General features: G+C 42.5%; 1 long non-coding RNA gene across 8 annotated transcripts in view; it reads left to right on the top strand.

Annotated features, from left to right (window-relative positions):
- Nucleotides 1-17: 17 nt before the first annotated feature.
- LOC128120314 (uncharacterized) overlaps nt 18-12,055 on the top strand; it is a 29,792-nt gene continuing 17,754 nt past the window's right edge. The window contains exons 1-7 of one of the 8 annotated variants that reach the window (XR_008221836.1): nt 18-165; nt 415-472; nt 1,364-1,523; nt 6,884-6,978; nt 8,218-8,386; nt 8,648-9,266; nt 10,715-10,781. This is a non-coding gene — a long non-coding RNA (uncharacterized LOC128120314). Of the gene's footprint in view, nt 166-414; nt 473-1,363; nt 1,524-6,883; nt 6,979-8,217; nt 8,387-8,647; nt 10,782-12,055 lie in introns of all 8 variants that reach the window. The other 7 variants (XR_008221841.1, XR_008221839.1, XR_008221840.1 and 4 more) reach the window with 7 other exon arrangements.

Below are 12,055 nucleotides of genomic sequence, written 5' to 3'. Positions count from 1 at the left end.
GGAGGAAGAGGAAGTGCCTCTTCCATGTAACCTTGGAAACCTGGGGAGGCATTCTCGGGAGGCTTTCCCTTAGCACCACCCTTAATCTGCTCTGGCAGCCTCAGAGGCGGAGCACCCCGGACTCCTACATAGCAGCGGTGACCCGGGGTCATTTTGACGATGGAGGTAACGGTGGTGGGGCAGGGAGCTAACGGTGGTGTCGCTCTGCCCCTTTGGTCTGCATCACTCAAGGAGGGGGAGGGAACGGCCAGCAGGCTGTCCCCGCTTCCGCGGCTCAGTGCCAGCCGCTGCGCTCAGGGTAGAGCCCGGTGCTGGCACGTGCCAGGGCGAAGGTCCCTGGTTCTTGATCCTGAAGGGGCTCTTCCTTGTCACAAGCTCTTTTGGCTGAACTCTTGTGACGATTTGGTTTTGCAGGGCCCTCTTCAAGATGGGGTGGCTGCGGGATGCACCCTCCGGGACCAGAAAATCCAAGGTGAGGAGAGCATTCCACTGCCAGGTTCCCTGTAGCACGGAAGGGTAATGAATTGGAAAATTCGGGCATGGGGAGAAGGATTTCTTCTTTAAAAGAAGCACCCTTCCTTTCCTCAGGGATTTCCATTTCAATTTATAATCACCCATTGATTTCCTGTTTTGTTTTGTTTTTTTAATTTCCTGATGTGCAAGCAGTTTGTTTCTTTCCTGCTCCTTGTTAGCGCTATCCCGAGAGATCCTGCTGTATTTCAGACATTTAACTAGTCTGTTTTATGAAAGTTTACACAGTGACGCGATGAAGAGGACTAGATAAAGGGAAGAGTCAAGGAGTTATATCGTGTTGACTCAGCTCCATAGTCAAAGGAGGGTTGAATAAGGTCCTTCTTACAGCCCTGTGAAATGTTTAATGCTCAATGATTCTGAAAGGTAGTTGTTTATTACCAAAATGTTTCATTTGCTTACTGGGTTCCAGGCATTTGCCTAAGCTCCCGATTCTGTCACTTAAGCTTCGTGAGCTAAGTTCCTTTATTGTCTTATTCTACAGATGAGGAAACGGAAGGCACAAGGATTAAGTAGTCTTCAGAGTTAGTAAAGCCTAAGATTTTAGATAAAGCCTAAATGGCCCTCCATTCATGTGCGAATGTAGTTATGTTTGTTATCATGTGCACATGGATGACTTTTCAGCTTCCAACAGAATGAATTTTACAGCTCTACAAATCTCTAGGTCCAACACCCACTCGTACACTTAGAGAACTTCATGGTATCTGTAAGAGTTTTATGCTGGGGTTTTTGTTTGCTTTTTGATTCTTCTGATTACTTAAAGTTGTTGAAGTTATACTTGTTAATTTTAGAAGTATGGTTGCCTTGAATGTTGAGCGTGTTTTTGTTTTAGGCAGACGTTGTGTTTCTTTTGGGGGACACACTGGATGCATGGGTTACAAAAGTCGATCATATGACAACTACTTCAGCTGGAAACGTTGCCCGGAGAAGATCTCATCACGTTTGCCAAGAAGCAAGTGATGCTACTACAGAAAGTAAAACAAGGTGCACAGGTACTAGGTTTGATATTACAGTGTTTTGTTTTGCTTTTTTTTTTTTTTTCATTACCTAACATGAAATCTAGAATGTGAGCTTGAGAGCAAGCATTACTTCTCCATGGTCTCTGCTTCCAGGTTCCGCACAAGTTTTACCCTGACTTCCCTCAATGATAGACTGACCTGGAAGTGCAAGATAAAATAAAACTTTTATTTCCCATGTTGCTCTTGGTCAGAAAAGGAACTAGAATAGATAGTTAATCTTCATGCCAAATTCGACTGGATTTAAAATCACCTAGGAGACACACACCTCTGGATGTATGTTTTGGAGAGTAGGCTGGGCTCATATTCAGTTTCCTTTCTTATACAGCCCATGCCACCTGCCTAAGGTTAGTACCACCCACAGTGGTGGCAAGGCCCTCCTCCATCAATTAGCAATCAAGCAAATGCCCTACAGACATGCCCACAGGCCAATCAGATGGAGGCAACTCTTCAGTTGAGGTTTCCTCTCCCCAGTCTTGTCAAGAGTCTCCTGTTGTTTACAGCTGCAGATGCCAGGCTAGCTTCATGGGATTCCCCTGCCTCTGTTTCCCATCCTGACAACAGAGTGCTACCACATCCAGCTTTACACAGGTTCTGAGGATCTGAACTCAGGTCCTCATGCTTGTGTGCCAAGTACTTTACCCACTAAACCATCTCCTCGGCCCACATTTTTAAAAAATGGTACTAGAGGTAGAACCCAGGGCTTTGAGCAAGTTCTACAAGCATTGTACTCTTGAGCTGTATGCTCTGCCCTCTTTTTATCTTGTATTTAAGACAAGGTCTCACTAAGTTCCCAGGCTATCCTTGAATTCACACTGTTGTTGTCTTGGTCACTTTTCTGTGGCTGTGATAAAACAGCATGACCAGGGAAAGACATAGAATGAAGGGTTGATTTAAGTTTATGGTTCTAGAGAAATAAACACCCATGATGATGGAGCTGAGTGACAGATGACAGGCACAGAGGCTAGAGCTGGAGCTGAGGGTTCACACCTCACAGCACAAGCTGAAAGCAGAGAGAGCGACTTGAGCTATTGATTCCCTTACCTCTGCTTCCTGAAGAGCTGGGATTGTAGACCAGCAGCAGCACTGGGCACAGCCCTATGCCACAGATTGTCTGTTCTTCCAACTGTGACAGACACTTGGTTTCTTTCCAGTCCGGGACTGTTTCCTGTCTGCTAGGTGCCAACCTCACCTTCCCTCTTCTGACTGCAGAAGCTGTCTCCAGACATTGCAAAATGTTCCACAGGTGTCAGATTACCTTTTTTGGAAGCTACTGGTTTAATCCCCAAGCCCTGTGCCTCACACCACTTCCTTGCTCTCTTGTGATTGTGAGCTCTCTGCTTCCTGTATTGGCTGCCATGTCTTCTTGTTGCATGCATTCTTATCTGTGTGGAAACATAAAAGTAAAATCCTCCTTTCATAAACTGCCTTGGTCACAAGGTTTTAACATCATGGGAATAGGAAAGTAACTAATACAGAAGTTAATATCAGGGATGAAGTATTGCTGTTGGAAAGACTGGCCATGTTGTTTTTGTTTGTGTTTTAGAGGAATGTGAAGACTTTAGGACTTTGGACTAGAAAAGTGGTTGGACACTGTAAGTAGAGAATAAAGGGTCATTCTAATAGGATCCTAAAGGCAGTAGTGCTGAGAGCCATGTGGACTAGAGAGGCACAGCTCAAGGGGTTTCAGAGGGGAATGATGTCAGCAAACAGACTAGAGGCCATTCATGGGATACTTTGGCAAAGAATCTGACTGCCTTCTGCCCGTGACCTGAGAACCTACTTATGGCTAAATTTAAAAAGAAAAAAAATATTGCAAACTTAGCATTCCATCCCAGGTATGTGCTGGAACAGAGGTTGTGATTGTTAAGATTAGTGACTTCAATGATCTGACCGGAACAAACGAAAGAGTTCTCCCAGGCCAAGGCCCCACACAGCACTTCTGATTTGTAAAAGGAAAAGGCCTAAAGCATTTTCTGCTCCTAGAAAGCAACTACAAACGAAAGCTGCTGCCAGTGTGGTTCAGGGAGATGAGGGTCCAACCCAAGCTGGCTGCAGAACTTGGCAGTGCCACCTCCTTGGCTCTGGCATCAGCATGAAGGATGTAGGAGTAATGGGGTCATAGATTCTTGCTCTGTGGTTTCAGAGAACAGAGGCCAGACAGCATGTGGCAGGGGAGTCCCCACATGATGGCCCTGAAATGTCAGGAAGTCCTAAGAGGCCATCGTGTGAAGTGAAAGATATTGGAGGTATCAGAGCTATGGGATATCTGCCAAAGAGAGCTTCACAAAGAGGGTGGAAAGAGCCTGAGAAAGAGGTACTGATAAGTAAAATATGCCCAGGTAGTGAGTAACTCCACCCATGCACTAAGCCTAATCAAACCGAATTAAAGTCCAGGTTTTAAAATGAGCAAAGCATTCTCGGGTGGTCTCGGGAAGAGGGGAAACCACCAGACAAGTCTATGGGCCGGACCTTAAATACCCTGTAGGAAAGGTCTTGAGTAGCTCTAGGAAAGGAGCCGACCCTTGGCCAGCATTACACCTGGAAAGCACACAAGACTGGACATGACCCTAATGGCCTGCTTCCAAAGCAGCATGCATCTGCCACCAAGATGAAGATGTGTTATTGCCTCATGAGGTAAAATAGAGTAGACAGAGTTAGGAAGCTTCTTCGACTGTGTCTAATTTCCTTATGAAAAGTCTTGCGGGCCACAAGAATATATCATAGAGATTCAGCTGTGTATTAAAGCTGAACTTTGACCAGCCAAGGGTCTGTCAAAAGGCAAAGCCATTTATTATGAATATTTGGTGTTACCCAGCCTTTAATATTTCAGCTGTCTTCTGCTGTGAAATCCTTGTGTGCCCAGACCTATTGGTAAACAGTTCAATTCCCCAGACCTGCTGAACCTAAGTTACTAACTGCCCTGCTGACAAGCTGGCAGAGAAGCATAGCTTTGTTTCCTGTGCTAATGAAGCTCAGGCCATCCCCTGGCCTTGAGGAGGCCTACTGGTTCTCCAGAGCACTTTGAATGAGAACAAAAGAGCTTTTTACATATCAAGGTGGGAGATAAAACAACATTCCTGAGGAGGTAGGCAATGAGGTGCCCAGGGAAAGAAAAGGCAGGCATATTCTGTAGACAGGGACAGAACCGCATGGCTTGAGAGAAGAGAGGAAGACAGAGGTTCCATAGAGGGTAAGCAGATCTCAGGTAGAGTTCTCTGAGTGCCAGGAGTAGAGAGTAGCAGAAATGGAGAAAGAGGGTACAGAGGACGAAGATGAGGCTGAAAGAATTGACATTAGTCATTAGCAGGACTATGAGCTAGGGACCTGGACGGAACTGCAGTTATGGAGACAGGATTTCATTCCCAGAGAAATGAAGTAGATGGATATAGATATGTCTAGAGTTATTCCTCCTGCCTTGAATGCCTGGCGGAGCTATAGCTGAATTGATAGAATTTTGTCTTAGAGGAATAAAGTTAATACACATAAGAACATAGTGTACGTAGATTTTTTCCCTGATATCCCACGCCAGATGTAGCTAACCCCCGGGAACCCTGGGTACTCCATAGGTATTAAAGGCACACATGGGAACCTGAAGATGTGCAGATGAACTAGGGTTGAAACTCCACTGAATTCTCATACATTTTCAAGAGGTCCCATTTATTAATTTATTATTTATTTGTTTATTATTATTTATTATTATTAATTGTTGTTCTCAGTGTCTGTGCTACGGGTGTTATATTTAGGAAGTCATCTCCTGTGCCAATGCGTTCAAGGGTACTTCCTACTTTCTCTTCTAGAGGGATGGCTTTTAAGAGAGCTTGCTGCTCTTGCAGAGGACCCAGGTTCAAATCCCAGCACCCACACAGTGATCAGAACTATAACCTGTAACTCCAAGTCCAGGGGATCCAAAGCCTTCTTCTGACCTACATGAGTACTGCATGAATGTAGTGCATATCTATACATGCAAGAAACTCTCTTTTAAAGGGGTGTGTGTGTGTGTGTGTTCCATACCTGTAATCCCAGTATTCAAGAGGTAGAGGCAGGAGGACTGCCACAGATGCAGGCTATCTTGGTCTCTGTAGTGATAGCAGGGGGACTGGAGATGATGTTTGTTTCATGTTTTATACTACAGAGTAGATCTCAGGCCTGACATAGTTTTCTTTCAGTTTCTGGTTTTAATTGGGTGTTGATGTTTACTTCTTTGGAGTTTCCCTCTGGATCCTTGGGTTGCCACGGTGACATTTAGCCTGGCTGAAATGAGTTCTGACCTGAAAGGCTCTGAGCTTGTCACAGGGGTCAGGAAGAGGTCTGTGTGCCTACAGAGGAGAATGCTGAAAAAACCCTGGAGACATTTCAGTGTGGCTTCAGGAACTTCAGAAAATGACCAGAGGAGAAAAGCAGCCCTTTGCTGCTGTGGCTTGCCTGCCAGGTGCCACCTTCTCAGGAGGGTGGAACCTTAGAGGAGCAAGGACCTGGATCCTGGCCATGTGCTGACTGTTGGGTTGTCTGTCTGTTTTTCCAACTCTGGGAATAGAACCCAGAGAGCTTTCCCCAGGCCAGAAAAGTGCTCTATTCCAATCTCCTAGTCCCAAGTTTATTTGTTTCTTGTATTTCTTTATTTGGAGACAGGATCTTGCTCAGTAGTCCTGACAGCCTAGAGCCTCCTGTGTAGACCAGAGTGGCCTCAGCTTTCAGTGATTCTCGGGGCTCAGCCTCCTGAGTGGTGGGGTTAAAGGTGTGAGCCACTTGTCCTGCCCCAGGTGCTTCTTCTCTCTCTTTCCACTGGGCTCCTGTAGGCTAGGCAGCTCTCAGAACTCTATCCAGAGTCAAAGACGACACTGGATTGATCTTCACTGTGCTCATCCCCTAATTGTGGATCACAACATGAGCCACCATGACAGACCCAGTGCCATATTTTCATGATTATACTGATATGACAGGACACTCCTGTTTTTGAACTGCTTTTTTTTTTTCTCCCCACACAGAGCCTTGTTAAGGAGCATAGGCCAGACTGGAACTCACAATCCTCCTGCCTCAGCTTTCCAAGTGTTGACATTACATCTAGTTTCTTGTATCTTTTGAATTTCTTAGTTTTTTTTTTTATTTTAAAAGTAATATACAATCAGAAGGGCAGGAACAGCAGGCAAGAACAAAAATCCCAGAAACATGTAACAACAACCACAACCCCCCAGAATCATGGAACAGCAACAACAAAAAGTAAACGGAACTCCTTTTCTGCAGTGAAGTTTGAAATAAAATCAGAATGTTCAAGAGTGGTTACAGAATTTCTTTTGAAAGATCACCGAAATATTAATTGCAAACCTCTCCCCCAGGAAACAGAAGAAAGGAAGCCTGGAACTCTAAGGAAATGCATCATCAGCTTTATCACCACGCCTCGCCTCCCCCAGCCTTGTCCTGTTGCTTCAGGGTAAAGTGGAGCCTGAGTCCCCTGACTGGAGGCTACTGAGTGACTTGTGCTGCTATTAGAATGAATGATATTAATAACCAAATCCTGGTGCTGGACTTGGTAGTTAGTAGAGGTGGCCCTGAGCATACAGCAGGCCCTGGAACCCGAACTCTAAACAAAAGCAATGCAAGCAGGGCCTGTGGTGGCACAGGCTCTGGAGGCTGAGGCAGGAGGCTCCACCACGAGTCTGTGTTTTTTAAAGGACCCGCTCCCCCCCCCCACACACACACACACTCCAGACGGTCCTAGTTCTATTTCCAAGTATGATAAGTTTCCCTGGCTTTTTGAGTTCTATCCTTCGCCCCAAGAAGTGACTAGAAAAGAATGTTAAAAACCAAAACAAACAAAAAGAGTCTCTTGTGGTGGCAGTGTGTCTGAGCTTCAATCACTGTTTGTTTTGCACAAGGTACAAGTTTATATTTCTTTGAGTGGCTCTGTCATAAAAATCTCTCCATGCGTTTAAACCCAGCCTCTGAAGGCTCCTAACCCCTGAATGTATCAAAAATGAAGCTGGGTGGAAGCTGCTGTTACTCTTAGCCCCCTTTTCTTTGATAAGGTTTTGTACTGAGTGTTGGGTTCATGCGGATCCAGTTATGCCAGCACCGTTTGTTGAAGATGCTTTCTTTTCTCCATTGTATAGTTTTGGCTTCTTCGTCGATAATCAAGTGTTCATAGGTGTGTGGATTTATGTCTGGGTCTTTGATTAGATTCCATTGATCCACCTGTCTGTTTTGACGCCAATACCATCAGCAATAGGTTCTTATATCAAGTTCTGAATAGTAGCAAAGAACAATATCCTTATATTTGGGAGTCTATGGCACCTCCCCTCCTGAATTAATTTTGAAATCTCACAGGTGTCTTGAAATTATACTGGTTTTTTTCTTGATTTTCCAGTTGTAATATATGCTTTCAAAGTATTCCCAAATCACTCTCTGCATATCATTAGCACATATTGTAATGCCTCCCTAGTCAACTGTAAATGTATTCATTTCAAAAATGAATAATAACATATATAAAATAATAAACAATAAAATATTTAAAAGTTTAAAAGTAATACCAAATAACTTTAAGGGAGAGTAACATAAGGTGAAGAACTAATACATCTCATCCAATAAAAAATATTTTTGCATGAAATCTTTTTGATAGTAAATAAAAAGATACAAGCATATGACTCAATCCTTCTCTTTTGAATACAAACAGATCAGCAGCAGAATATCTGAATACTCTGGAGATTGCTAGATGAAAATGTAAGGAGTGAATTTCAAACTATAATTACAGAGAAGGACCTTCTGAACAAGAATGCAGTCGCTTGGGAAATAAACAAGATTTGATGCATAAGCCAACATAACACTTAGAAGCTTCTGCACAGGTATTCTGTCTTCTTTAGACTACTCTGCATGGCAGTGTCTCCATGATCTTTCTCTGCCTGTTTGTTGGTGGTGTGTAGAATAGCTATTGAGTTTGTAAGGTGATTCTGTGACCTGCCACTTTGCTGAGACTGTTGATCATCTCTGTAAGTTTTCTGGCAGGATATTTGGAAAATGTTATGTATGATATCATATCCTTGACAAGTAGGGATACTTTAATTTTTTTTCTTTTCCTATTGGTATGTCTTTAATTTCCTTTTAAGGCTTCCTGGTTCCAGCTAATGCATCAAATACAATAATGAAAAGGACTGGGCATAGTGGACAGCACTGATTATTTTCAGATTTGATTGGGATTGATTCAAGTTCTTCTCCACTGAACCTGACACGGCCTGTGGGTTTGTCGTAGAAACCTCCATTCTATTGAGGTACCATAGGACTTTTATCAAAAAAGCATGTTGGATTTTATCAAAGGCTTTTTCTACATCTTTTAAGATCATCATGTGATCTTTGCCTTGAGTTCATTTATGTTATTTCTCAGAATTGAAAATAATCTTTCAAACACAAAATTTTCTTATCTAGACTATAGAGTAAATTTACCTGGCCTTGATAAAAACCCTGAATCTGGAGCTGCTCATATGAAGAAATGAAACAATGAAATGGAGTAGTATAAAAGTATCAAATTGGGAGGTCAAATTTTTTTGTATTCACAACTGCAGAAGGCATAGTTCATATGACAGGATAATGTGGATAAAATAATATTTGGATGTTTACCTCCACTTGAAACTTTCTGTCTGCATAACGTCTGGCTGTGGGTCTCTGCACCTGCTCCCATGTGCTGCCAGAGGAAGCCTCTCTGATGATGACTGGACAAAGCACTGATCTGTGAGTATTGCAGAATATCATTAGGAATCATTTCATTGTTTTTTGTTGGTTTGTTTTTTGCCTGTAGTGTTTGATTCGACCCTAGGTCTCTGGACTATCCAGTCTCCAGTTCCTGGCCATCCAGATAGTATAGGGCACCCACTCCCTCTCATGGACTGGGCCTCAAGTTAAACCAAATATTGGTTGGCCACTGCCACAAGTTCTGTACCACCATTGCCCCAGCACATCTTGCAGGCAGGACAGATTGTAGGTCGAGGGTTTTGTGGATGGGTTGAAGTCCAGGTTTCTCTTTCTGTAGCCTGCAGAGTACCTTCTCATGCCAAAGAGACTAGTGGAGACTCCATGCGGGTACCAGCTCAACCTCTGTGCATTCAGTGAGCTGTGTGGATGTTGTCTTCGGCAACAGGGTCCTGCTGTCCATTTTCCTGTAGAGACCCTCTGTCCTCACATCAGCTTGGCCCCACCACCACCCACCCAGGCCAACAATTCAACCGAATGCAAACCAGCCCCACCTCTGGAAGCATGGCTACAAAAGATGTCCATGTCCTCCATTACTAGGAGCCCTCACTAGGATCACCCTCATAAATTCCAGGAAGTTCGCACTGCCCTAGATTTCCAAATGCCCTCAATTCCATCTGTCTCTCCCTGCATTCTTTCCTTCCACCTCCCTCCAAACCGATCCCGTCTACTACTGTCTTCACATGCCTCAAGACCACCTGCAAAATCTATTCTGTTTCTGTTCCCAGGGAGATCCATGCTTCCTCCCTAGAGCCTGGCTCTTTATCTAACCTCTCTGGGCTTGTGTATTGTAGCTTGATTATCATTTACTTGAATCCATACCAGGTTTGGCTTTCTGGGTCTGGGTTACCTAACTCAGAATGATTTTTTTTGAGTACATCCATATGATATTTTCTTGTATTCACACATATATATTTCACAAAGAAAATAATACTATATTTGTGTTTTTGTTTTCCAATCACCCAAAGTATCTATTTTGTCTTATCACTTGTGTATGCAATTGAATGTGCTAGATTCATTTTGATATCTTTGTAATACTATTTAAAATCATATGTTATAGCACTTCCTACATTATACTGTCTAAGTAAGATTTGTTTGTCTTTTTGACAAGTATCCATTTGACTATATCCTGTCATTTGTGACTATAAAAAAAATGGAGGGGTTCATTTTATATATAGATATATTCATTATATATACATGCACACACACATACACACACATATATGTAATTTGTAGGAATACTATCAAATCTCAGTATTACTTTTGGATATAGAGTCATTTTTACAATGTTAACACTATTAATCTTGTAACACAGGAGTTATTTCTATATTTTAGCATCTTATTCCATTTCTTTCTATGTTAAAGTTAAGTGAACTTTTAGAGGTTTTAACCACCTGGATTCCATTATTTATATTTCCTATGTATTTTAGAAGCAAATAAAATGGTATTATTTTGCTGAATTTCTTCCATCACAACTTTCATCTGGACATAGAAAAGGTAATATTTGAATGTTTGTGCCCTGTTATCATGTTTAAAGTACTTATCATAGCTAAGTGTATTATGCCTTAGGCTCATTTAAATATGGGAGCTTATTATAGGCAAATGGGAGTGGTAGGACTTCTGCCTGCACTATTTCTATCCTTTTTTTCTTCAGCTCATTTGGCTTCCTTCTCTAGGTAAGGTTCTTTCTTTACATCACTCCTCACAGTTAAATAGCACCTGAAAGGAAGCAACTGATTTGTGGAAGGTTTTAATTTGGCTTCCAGATTGAGTAGGTCATGTCCATCGTGGCAGAGATGGCATGGTGGTAATGAAGAATGAGGCTACTTAATTCCGTCTATGTAGACCAGAATGCAGGGAGTTTAACTTGACCTTCAGCTATCTTAATTTTCCCTACATTTCACCCAAGACTGCATATTATGGGTGAAAAAAAGCCAGTATTCAGAGGTCTTTTCAACTATCATTTCATCGTCTGTGGAAATGGCTTCACAAACACTCAAATATGTATTGTTAGTGCCTGGGTGTAATGTAATCCAATAAAGTGGGAAAATGATATTATCCACTGTTCTGGCTAGTCAACTTGGCACAGACTAAAGTCATCCAAGAAATGAAACTTCAGTTGAGAAAAAACCTCCACTAGTTTAGCCTATGAACCGGTCAGTGGGGACATCTTCTTGACTGATGATTGATGGAGAAGGAAAAAGTCAATGTGGGCAGTGCTATGTCTGGTTGGGTGGTCCTCAGTGCTATAAGAAGCAGGATGAGCAAACCATGAGTAGCAAGCCAGAGCAAAGCACTCCTGCATTGCCTCTGCATAAGTTCCTGCCTCTGCATAAGTTCCTGCCTCCACGTTCCTGCCTTGAGTTCCTATCCTGACTTCCCAAGATGATAGACTACAAGCTTTACTATGAAATATATCCTTTCCTCCCTAAGTCTAAAAGTGTTCTTTTTACTAAGTATTGTTTGGTTGTTTAGGGTCTTTTGTGCTTCTATGTAATCTTTAGGATTTCTTTTTCCATTTCTTTGAATAATATCTTGGGGATTTTGATTAGGATTGGCTAGAATCTATAAAATGATTTTGGTAGGATGGTCATTCTCACAGTATTAATCCTACCAACCTGTGGGTCTGGAAGATTTTTCTGTCTTCTGATGTTTACATCACTCTTATCTTCACAGACTTAAACTATTTATGGCAGGAATTATTGCTCCCTTGGTTAGTTATTCTCATTGATTTTGAAGCTATTGTGAAAGGTAGTGTTTCTGTGATCTAC

This window comes from Peromyscus californicus, unplaced genomic scaffold, assembly GCF_007827085.1.
Source record: "Peromyscus californicus insignis strain IS unplaced genomic scaffold, ASM782708v3 Scaffold_2__1_contigs__length_46816999, whole genome shotgun sequence".
Lineage (NCBI taxonomy): Eukaryota > Metazoa > Chordata > Mammalia > Rodentia > Cricetidae > Peromyscus > Peromyscus californicus.
The sequence above is the reverse complement of the archived record's forward strand: the minus strand, read 5'-3'. Positions and strand labels throughout refer to the sequence as shown.